A 10,588-nucleotide genomic window follows, 5' to 3' on the forward strand; every position below is an offset into this window, starting at 1 on the left:
AGTATAATAATGTCCTTGGTCATTTAGTAAAGCTTCATGGTGAAGGACATTAAAACATGACATATATATATATATATATATATATATATATATATCTATATCTATATATATATATATATATATATATATAATTAAAAATTACATTAAAGATATGTATTTTAGAATATGCTACATATACAAATAAAAAAGATTAAAAAAAAAATCCCCACAAATCCTTAAAATAAAATAAAATTCCCCTTGTGTGTGGATTTATATTTTTTATTGATGTGTGTGTGTGTCTATATATATATATATATATATATATATATATAAAGAGGGAAATTCTACTTTGTTGTTGATTTTTATTTCTACATGTGACATGTTCTAAAATACAATGGTTTTCTGTTTTTGGAGTATTTCTTTTTGTTAGTATTTTTTTTTTGATAGTCAATAATGCACTTTCCTGTTCAATCCCAAGGGTTCAACTGATTGAGTACTTATTGTTAAAACATGTTTCTTATCCAGAAATCATGGGTTCAATTCATTCAACACCTCTTACAAAATATTCAAATGTTATTTGAAATTATACATTTATATTTCAAAAAAGTATACTAAATTAACATCTTTAAATAAACATATTCATTATCTTTTAAATGAAAAATAAAATATTAATGTTATATAAAAATATAAATTATTATTTTTTAAATATATAAATAAAAATTATATATTTTTGAAATTGGTTTTTTATATTTCATCTTTTTATACTATATATTAATAAATTTTACCTTTATTTTTAATAATTCTTCACAACAATAAATTTTATTTTATGAAAAATAAACATTAATAACAAGACAAAAAATACTAAATAAATTTAATAATATATCTTTAATAAAACTTTAAATAAGATATTTCCCATTTTTTCCGATGTACGTTGAATTTTATAGCAGGCTGACGCCGAAATCCATTCCGTGTCAAGAAAGTCTATTAAATTTTTCAATCATACCAGTGTAAATCCAAAGGTTTCCCTTGACATCACAGCCAATTTCCACATGCATGATGTAACATTTTAACATAGAATTGACCTCCCATTACACAATCAATCATTTAACACAATGTCTCTATTTTTCCTTTCTTCATAATTTACTCAAACTTAGTGGAATTTCCGACAACACATGTGATATATTCCCGAAATAAAAATCTTATTCACATTTTCACTAATGTCCAAAACGTCAATTTGTTACCATATATCTTTAGCCAGAATTGGATGTAACAATATGTGTACGTTTACTTGTGAAATAGCACATAATATTCCATAAACCATAACCATTACCATGACGATAAGTTCAAAGGCTCAATCTCGACACACAACAACCATGGGAATCAAATCATAATAAGTAGATTGACACGCAACCATCATAATCAAATAATTAATTTTTGGTTTATAAATAAAAATAATATAATAATAAAGTTTTGGGAAGAATGTCTCCATAGTCCGAATTATAAACATCAACTTGTATACCTGCAGCAGCATTTTCAAAATTCTTATTCTTGATAATGTAGTTATGTCCAATGGATTTTTCTTACAGTGAAGTGATTTATAAAATATATTTAAGAAATAAAAAATTCACTATCATTTTAAACTATTTAATAATTTTTTAATGTCAATTTGACATAAGTAATATAAATGCATTTTAATTTACATCATAGTGATTTAATTATATTATATTTAATTAGTGATTTTAACAACATTTTACTGTGTCCTTTTATTTTTCAAACCGTTTATAATATTTAATAAAATATTATCATGAATATTTATAAATTATTCAAATTCAAAAACTCAATATTCATATATACTAATAATCGAATAATAATTTTTAATTTATAAATAATATTAATATAAGTAATTATTTAATAATGAAATACTTAGTAAAAATGACTACATAATCTCAATCATTCTAACCGACTCATACACATGTCACAACCTGACTAAAAATTAAAACAATAATAGTGAATTTCCAACTTAAACACTCATTCCTAATTCCCAACCAAAATTACAAGATAATGGAACTTGTACTCCTTGATATATGCTCTAGGAACCTCAACTATTTTATTGTCATTGTAGACACCCTCCTTTCCAATGGGGTATCACACAAACATCTCTTTGTATCCTAAAAGGTCTGTTAAGGAGTTTAGACTTCTTACTATTTACGTGTAAGAGGAATTCCAATTCAATTTGTTTGGTTAGAAATAGTGCTAATGGTGAGGCAATGAGGAAAACAATATTCTCAACTCCATGATTTTTAGTAATGCCATGTTTCTCAAAGTTAGCATGAATTTTTTTGTGCATTTTTTTCTATCATCATGTCAATATGTCGATTAACTGAAATAATGAGGAAATATAATTTTTTTTTTCTCAAGATGGGTTTAGAAAGAATCAGTAAAAAATAAAAGTTTAGTTTAATCTAAAACGATTTGAACTTATTCAACACTCTTTAAAATGGAGAAAATTTGTGTAGTGTAATGATGAATGTTGAAAACATTTCCCAAAACATATTCTATTTTGTTAAAATGTTTTTATATATCAAAATTTGATATTTTTCATAACCACTAACATATATTTTGAATGCAAATATTTTCTTTTTATTTTTCTTTTTTAACATTACATATAATTAAAACATGAAATGTCTTATTATATGGAAACTCTTTTCCCCGGATGCGGGTGTCTAAGGCCGTTTTCAATGTGATGGGACTGGAGTGGGCTGAAAAGAGCCGCCACCTGCCAGCCATGTACAACGGAGCTGAATCCATGTGGAGGGAGGGTCACAAGCAGGTGGGTTTCACTTAGTTTAAAGAAATGTATGATGGCTACATTAATACTCTGTTCACCTCCGCACGCGCTGTCTTGTTTTGGTTCTCAGCTCCCATGAATGCCACAGGGAGCGTCTCGAGGCACGGTGTCACGCCCCTACACCTGCGGTAGTCTTCCAACCGCTTGTAGCAAGGTGCGGCACCACCGAACGTGTTCTTTTTACCAATACTAACATTCGTGGACTACGCCTACTTTCACATTAACATACTTAGCTTGTGTTTCGCAACTAAGTAAAAGCAATTATCCTTTATACTTAATGAAGCCCATACTCATTCATTATCATCATGCAATTAAACCGAGAACAACAATTGCAACAAGTATAAAGGGGAGGGGCAACTCACCGTAATGTGAGTCTGCCCGACAATTTTATTAAGAATAATCAGATTACAATACAAGCGTGTCTTGGCCGAACCAAGTTCCACACTTAACCAAATTTTACAGTAGACATGCCACCTGCCTTTTACAATACATGTGCACCCTTGCACAAAGGGAGGTGCTCACCCGAGCCACCCAAGATCCCTTAGCCAAGTCCTACACAAAACTGCACAACTGCACTAACCCGGGCACACCTTGCCCAACCCATAACCGGCTTCAAGAGATACTACAAGCACACCTTTAAGACCTACGCATGAGGTATGCGTAGTACCTCTTATTTCTGCGCACTGTTTTTACCCTTCTTCCTTGCGTGAGCTCCAAGTGCGAAGTGTGTTCAAATGACATCAACGCATGTCATATTAATATGCTTTCTAACTTGGTTTCATACGTGGGTGGTAGCCCCTTGGCCGACCCCCCAAACCGCCTTCAACACACCCTTAAACACCTTTTATGAGTCAGCCCTGCCGTAGTGCAAGTCCCCTCCAAGTCGTGGTATAAACCATTATCATTCCCACACACTTCGTTCAAGTGTTGTCCAAGTATCGTCGCATTTCATTTCTGCTTTCGTCGCATTTCTGTGGTTCCGGAGGTCCTTACATCCTCCTCCACCTGAAATCGTTGTCGTCCTCGACAACATACCATCCCGATAGCCATCCACCAAGATCATCATCATCCACGATGTCGACCTTTCCACACAAGGCAAACATCCCTGCAACATATGTAGAGACTCTTCTCCACTATGTCCCAGCTTAATGACCACTGCCACCAAGCTCACCATACCAAGGTATGCTCTCCATCAGATGTCATCTTGATCCATGATTACTGACCTCCTGTCTTCATCATGTGTCCTCATGTGAACTGCTGCCATGATACTCCAACACAATGCCAACACATCTCTGCCCACTGCATGCCCTCATGTCTTGAACTAGTCGGATGGCCAGTCCAACTGCCACGCTCAATCCATGAGAGTGAATATCCTCATGCCACCATCAGTCGTTTCTCAAAACATCCTGCCACATCCTCGACTCATCAAGAATCTATCTCCATAATCCATGCTCAGGTCCATGGAACTCCATCCACCTCATCTGCAACATGTTGTCCATGATGTTTGGTGTCAATGTGCTACATGAAATTAGTCACATCTATCCCAACATCATCATGTTTGTGTGTGTCTCCTCCATATGAAGAGATCATCTCCTCAAACCGACTCTCAATGTGCCACATCTAGGTCCATGAAGCAATCTCCATCACATCTACAATGTGTCATCCCTCAAGCCTACCATAGAAACAAGTATGCACTTGTCTCATCTATCCATGTGTCAAAGTAGTTGAGTCTCGGCTCAACCCATGCCCAAGTGCAGCCACCAAGGCATCATCATCATCGTAACTCCATCACTCCAAAGTGTCTCATATCAATCCTCTACATCAAGTCACTCTTCCAAGCCATGCCCATACATGTACTTTGAAAGTATGCATCCCATACTGCATCAAAGTCTCTTGACCTCAGCTCCTCAATGCATCAAATCCTCTAAGTCCACCATATATGAAGTCCCTAAAAGTCACAACCTCATGTCATCATGAGCTCCATGAGTCATCTCCAACCAACATCTCCATGTAGCAGGAATGCTCCATAATCTGCTCACAACACCATCCAAGTCCATGGCTTTGTTGTACAAGATTGCACAACCTCTCCATCAACTCATAAGTAATAAGTCTCCATGTCACACCAGCAAATCCACCTGCACAACATCTCTGTCTTGGCACTCCTCATTGGATTTCCATGACACCTCTATAAGTGGTCCCACATAATGTCCCCGCATAAGGCTGCCATGCTCCATGTCTTCAACCTGATGTCGATGACTAACTTGTCCATGTAGTTCCACCAAGCAGACTCATCACAATAATCGGTCATCCTCATCCAAGTCTGCAATCTTCGGTTTAGTGAACTCGGTCACTCAACCATATCATCATGTCATGAGTCCCTTCATCATAGCTCCCCCACCAAAGTGTCCACCAAGACTCTTTCTTGGTCTCGACCATGAGAAGTCCACCCAAGAGTGTGCCCTCCAATCTGTCCATGAGTCATGCTGGGAACTTAGCCATGTGGCTAAAGCATGACCCAATCATCCACAACAATCACCAAGTCCCACCCTTGTCAAGGGCCTTTGTACCTTCTACCATAAGGTCACAAACAACCCCAACAAGTCCTGCAACAGCCAACAATCCTGGCTTCTCCATACAAGGTCTCATCCTAGTCATCCATGGCAAGATCTTCCATCGCATAGGCAAACTGGCTTTGCCTCTCCCTGCATACGATCCATCTACCAAATGCCCAAATGAAACACAAGTATCAATACTTACTTCATCATCATGAGGCTCTTCCTCATTCATCCATGTCCCAAACTGCACGATTCTGGTCCAACTTGATCATCCTCAAGTTCATCCTCCATCATGGCCATGTCTGCAACATCTTCAACCATCACGGCTTCCTCTTCCTTGTTATCACAATCCGCAACTTCATCTTGCTCCATTGTCCAACCAAGTTGAAGAAGCTCTTCTTCAACATTCCTTCCCAAGACTTCAAGTTCTTTCCAGATTCGGGGCCTCTCTTCCTTCAACCTGCCCAAGGTAAGCAAGAGCTTCCTTCCACCTTCTCCAAAACTTGCCATCTTGTCGTCCAGCTTGGCCCAAGCACTAAGCTTCACCTATGCTAAACCTGCTTCCACTGTCACGAGAAACCCTGCTCAAACCGAGTCTTGAAACTACCTTCAAATGCTTCAACACCTGAACCTTGTTCAAGTCTCAATATCACCTGTTATCAACTTCAAAACTTCACGAGAAAACATTGCTTAACAGCTCCAACCGAGCTCTGATACCAACTGTCACGCCCCTACACCTGCGGTAGTCTTCCAACCGCTTATAGCAAGGTGCGGCACCACCGAACGCGTTCTTTTTACCAATAATAACATTCGTGGACTACGCCTACTTTCACATTAACATACTTAGCTTGTGTTTCACAACTAAGTAAAAGCAATTATCCTTTATACTTAATGAAGCCCATACTCATTCATTATCATCATGCAATTAAACCGAGAACAACAATTGCAACAAATATAAAGGGGAGGGGCAACTCCCCGTAATGTGAGTCTGCCCGACAATTTTATTAAGAATAATCAGATTACAATACAAGCGTGTCTTGGCCGAACCAAGTCTCACACTTAACCAAATTTTACAATAGACAGACCACCTGCCTTTTACAATACATGTGCACCCTTGCACGAAGGGAGGTGCTCACCCGAGCCACCCAAGATCCCTTAGCCAAGTCCTACACAAAACTGCACAACCGCACTAACCTGGGCACACCTTGCCCAACCCACAACCGGCTTCAAGAGATACTACAAGCGCACCTTTAAGACCTACGCATGAGGTATGCGTAGTACCTCTTATTTCTGCGCACTGTTTTTACCCTTCTTCCTTGCGTGAGCTCCAAGTGCGAAGTGTGTTCAAATGACATCAATGCATGTCATATTAATATGCTTTCTAACTTGGTTTCATACGTGGGTGGTAGCCCCTTGGCCGACCCCCCAAACTGCCTTCAACACACCCTTAAACACCTTTTATGAGTCGGCCCTGCCGTAGTGCAAGTCCCCTCCAAGTCGTGGTATAAACCATTATCATTCCCACGCACTTCGTTCAAGTGTTGTCTAGGTATCATCGCATTTCATTTCTGCTTTCGTCGCATTTCTGTCGTTCCGCGCGCCCGTGCGCCCGTCCGCGCGCCTGCCCGCGCCCTCGTGCATGACTCGCCCAACGCTCATTGCACTGTGGTTCCGGAGGTCCTTACACAGGTGAAGGTGCATAATAACCAGACTCCGCCATGGGTTTCTTCTGCTATCCCTTGTGTTGTGTTGGTTGGGCTCTAGCTCAGCTAGCTCGAAGCCTCTGTCTATTTCCCCAACCCCCGTTGCTGCTTTGGGCTCCCCTCTGATAGTCTCTATGTATGCTCTTAATCATATCTCTTCGATGGTCTGTTCTGTAATTCAAAAAGGTGCTATCTCTGCTGTCATGCCTCGGCCCCGCCAAAGAATGCTAAGCCGCAGAGGCACCTCTCGAGGTGCGCCTTCTCGACCTTCTTCTGGTGATGCTACTTCCAGTCAGCACCCTCGCACTCGCAGCGGAAGAGGGAGCATTCTGAGGCCCAGTCAATTTCTTGAACCTAGCTCTCCAGGTTCCTCCTCCTCGCCCTCCTTCGTTCTGCAATCTTCACATTCAACTGCTCCCTGAACCGTCCCCGGATCATTGCCCATGTATCTGTGCTCTTTCTCGAGGAAGCCCAAGAAGAGGGTGAATCTAGTGTTCTTCAGGAGGACCAGGGAACAGTTTCAATGCCAATTGAAAGTCCCTCGTGAGACATGTAAACGTCAGCCAACAACGTCAATGACACAATGATGGAGCATGCGCCCCCTGGTTCGACTACGAACGAGGAGGCCCAAGCTCTGGACCTGGCAGATGGTGGATGGTGCAAGATCGTGGAGGAGACTCCTGAAGCTTAATCCAAGCCATGCAACTTCTTTTCAGGTTATGTTGCCCAATAGCTAGGGCTTTTTGTCAATACTGACAATTTTTTGTATCTGCTGTTGTGTCGAGGTCAATCATGTGTGTCTTTTTTGTAAAACTGGTAAGCTTAGAAAGGCTAAATTGTGTTCCTATGGATCCCCTGCGAGGGACTGCAAAACACGGTCTTGTCCAACCTCTATGTTCTGGACACTTTCTGTTTCATGCTGCCTATCCTTCTGGACAGCTGGTTCTTTTTGCTCGTCATGTTGTAATTGTACACCTTTAATGTGAATAATAGAATAGTCTTATCTAGAAAAAAAAAATATGGAAACTCTTTTTTCCCTAATTTTTTTATAACATAAAAACGTTTTAAATAATATTTCTTTCAGAGGATTTTATTTTCATTTTATTAATTGTTAATTATTTAAATTTTTAATTAGTTAATATTATAATTTCAAAAAGAATATTTATTTTCGAAAGTAACATTTCAATCCATAAAATTTGTAAAATTAATACTCTTACTTCTTAAAAAAAACAAATTTTAAGATTATATATTAATATTACTTAATTGCTATTAGATTAAAAAATAGTTTTCCACATGCTTTATGCCTGCTACATTTTAAGGTCTTGTGAAATCCATAGAGACTTTCACTATGATCACACCAACTAGCTATATGGGACAAGTCTTTTTTCTCATGAAATTTGACCAAAACTTAAAATCAATGGGTTGAAGAGTTAGAGACATGATTTTTGAAGGGGATCATTATCATTATGGACTCACTAAGAGTGTCTTCCAACCACCTCCACTACGTACAGTTGTAATCACACTACCAGTGCCTTCCAGCCACCATCCTTACGTATTGGAAAAGTATTATTTTGTTACACTATGTTGGAAATTGTTCACGAGTGAGTAGTTTTTTCTACGGCTTTTCCACGTCAATACAATCCATGTTTTCACATAACACACGCAGCCATCTATAGAGCTTTATAGGTGTATATAGATTGTTTTATTCATTTTACTTATTTGCAGTGTTATTTGTTCTTTTCCATTTTGAATATGCATAATATGTTGGAATATTAATTCCTACTTGTCTCAATTGTGACTTTATATGTAAAGAGTTTGTTCCTATTCTATAGGAGTGGTTTCCCTAGTTTGGTGTATGATTGAGATATTCTCTCAACCAATAGATTGTGTGTCCAAAATAGTTTTCCTATCTTGAGACAATCCTCATGTATATATGTAATATCATATTTGAATAATTAATGTGAAGATAGTTTGCACTATCAATTTTTTATCATGGTATTAGAGCCCTGAGGGCCTAGCCCCTCCTGGACTTGGCCCGTCCTAGACTGAGGAAATAAGATAATATATTTTTTATTTTTTTATTCTTTTGTTTGTCCATCGAATATCTGCCTATGAGAATCGATCACTTTGCCATAAAAGACCTGCATTCAAAGTAAGAAGGTTTATTGATATATCCTCAGGCGCTGTGATTGCAACGACAATTCGAATTGTAAAGAGGCAGTGATCAAAGGAAGATTCGATATCGTTTCCTGTCAGAGTGATGAGGGCTTGTTGAACAACCCAGAAGGTGTGGCGTGGAGTGGAGAGAGGCGGATTTTTTTGCGGATCCGATACCTGAAACCCCACCGCTGCAGTTGAGTTGGTGGATCCTGGTAGATTGTTTAGCCGTAGAGCTCTATTGAGATTGTTACTGATTCCTCCCACTATTTTGTATTGAAGATTGAATATGGAAAAGACAAACATGCCTTCATTGGCCTCAGATTTACGGAGAGGAACGGGGCCTTCGACTTCAATGGTGCCCTTTCTGATCACGAGAAGTATATCAGGAGGGAGTAGGATAAGGAGAAGGGCGAAGAGAACAAAGATGGAAAAATTTTAATTCACCTTGATGTTAACCAGAGGTTAAAGGAAGGTGAGACTATTAGTATAAATGTCAAGAATAAAGCATCTGAAGGTACAGGCATGCTTTCAGCTGCAAGCTTAGTAGGGAGTGTCTCAAGCACGGGCAGATAAAAAGCATCTCTTGCCCCTCCCCAGGGGAGTGGGAGAATCAGGTCCCCTCTACCTCCCCCACCTAATGATACAGTGATAGCCAAAATTGGCTCTACGATGATTTCCAGCCCAATTCAAAGCACTGGATCAAAGTTTTCAAGGGACACTTCCAAGCATAATGTTGATCCCTTATTAGATATTTCTCAGCTTGAGATGAGCCTGCCTTCAAGCACTTCTTCTGGTTCATCAAAGACCGCTTCTGCTTTTGGCTGGGAAGCATTCTGAAGAATCTGTTGGAGTTTAAATGCCATCGATTCTTCACTTTCGGCAACCCCTAGGCTCTTCTATAGTGATAAATTTCTTGTGGAGTACACGCATAATCGATTAGGCCAGTGGTGCACCATGAAGATTTGTTGTGAAGGCATGAGTTTGAGGCGTTGAACATCGAGCTTTGCAGAGGAAGATCATTCGATTCCCCGATCAACATGGGGAGTCAGAGCGTTGAAGATCTCACCAGATGTATTTCAGCTCAATTCTTTTGCAAGAGATCCAAGTGTTTTTGGACGACGGGGTGAATTCTAAGCCTCCTGCCAATGGGGATGCGGCCATGGCCCTTCCTGGACCTTGGGAGTTTGTTTTTTTTACCTTATGCATAGTGCTATGGAGGTCATCAGTTCGAAATGGGGGTTGGTCAGCTTGGTGATGGATGAGCCATAACACTTGGATCGCAGTTGGGTTCGAGTCTCTTCGATAATTTATAAATGTTTTGGAATTACAAGCATTGAGATTAG

At 39.0% G+C, this 10,588-nt stretch overlaps 1 pseudogene; it reads left to right on the forward strand.

The window, feature by feature from the left end:
- Nucleotides 1–2,692: 2,692 nt before the first annotated feature.
- Nucleotides 2,693–10,082, forward strand: LOC149149774 (uncharacterized protein At1g03900 pseudogene; annotated as a pseudogene).
- The last annotated feature ends 506 nt before the right edge of the window (nucleotides 10,083–10,588 follow it).

This window comes from Pinus tabuliformis, chromosome 9 (assembly GCF_031772625.1).
Source record: "Pinus tabuliformis cultivar Carrire ecotype Pingquan chromosome 9, CPIR1, whole genome shotgun sequence".
NCBI classification, from domain to species: Eukaryota; Viridiplantae; Streptophyta; class Pinopsida; order Pinales; family Pinaceae; genus Pinus; species Pinus tabuliformis.